The 1,036-nt window shown below is 39.5% G+C and overlaps 1 non-coding gene across 1 annotated transcript; it reads right to left on the bottom strand.

The window, feature by feature from the left end:
* Positions 1-330: 330 nt before the first annotated feature.
* LOC121136664 lies at positions 331-432 on the bottom strand. The gene has a single exon (XR_005873712.1). It is a non-coding gene; the product is annotated as a U6 spliceosomal RNA (small nuclear RNA).
* Between the last annotated feature and the right edge of the window lie 604 nt (positions 433-1,036).

Here is a 1,036-nt window from a genome sequence, read left to right as displayed (position 1 = left end):
TGTTGAGAGACATTAATGACCAGTGTTACTTTGTTGTTGTTGTTGGTGGTGGTGGTGTTGGTAGTGTGTGTGTGTGTGTGTGTGTGTGTGTGTGTGTGTGTGTGTGTGTGTGTGTGTGTGCACTTCCCTTCTGTGGGTTTGGCTGGTGTGAGACTATTTATTGCTAGTATTTTGCTGTGAATTTTTTTCTCCACGTTTTCTGGGTATATTAGTCTGGGCTGGCATCTGTGATCTCTTAGAGTTTGCAAGACATCTCTCCAGGTCATTCTGAATTTTAGAGTTTCCATTGAGAAGTTAGGTATAATTCTTATAGGTCTTCCTTTATATGTCAAAAATATGGAACACTTCACAAATTGTGTGTCATCCTTGAGCAGAGGCCTTGCTAATATTCTCTGTATCTTTCAAATTTCAATATGTGCCTCCGAAGTGAGCACTGTGTGCACTGTTCTTATTCTCCTGAAACTTCCTTTTTTTAAAAAAATCTATCAAGGGAAGAGAGTAAAAGGACCTGCTTCCTATTGCACCAATATCCATGTAGTATATGAGGTGGCATTTATAGGCTCTAATAAACGTGCTCACTCAGCATTGTTGTCTCTTTGTGCCAGGGACTGTTTTAAATGTTTGAAATAGTCGAGAAAAGACATAAATATGCCTGCTTTCAAGGCAAGTCCATTTCCCAGGTATCTACCTGTGGTTTTGGGTGAAGTGAGAAGGCTGCTGTATGCCATTGTACACTTTTCAAAGAAGAGAACTCCCTTCCCCCCTTTTATTAAAAATAGATTTTTCTCAAGTTAATATATATGGGTTACAGTTTCCCCTCCCTCCACTTCTCTCAGTTCCTTCCCTCTTCTCCTCCATCCTAATCTACTCCCTTTCTCTCTCTCATTAGAATATAAACAGGCTTAGGGGGGATAATAATTCAATATATAAGATAAACAAACAAACAAAAACATTGGAATTGGATAAAAGAAACAAACAAAAGGAAAAGCGCCCAGGAGAAGGCACAAGAAACCGAGATCCACTCATTTGCACACTC

Source organism: Mesocricetus auratus, unplaced genomic scaffold (genome assembly GCF_017639785.1).
Source record: "Mesocricetus auratus isolate SY011 unplaced genomic scaffold, BCM_Maur_2.0 Super-Scaffold_6723, whole genome shotgun sequence".
Taxonomy (NCBI): Eukaryota; Metazoa; Chordata; class Mammalia; order Rodentia; family Cricetidae; genus Mesocricetus; species Mesocricetus auratus.
This window is presented reverse-complemented; position numbering and strand designations above follow the sequence as displayed.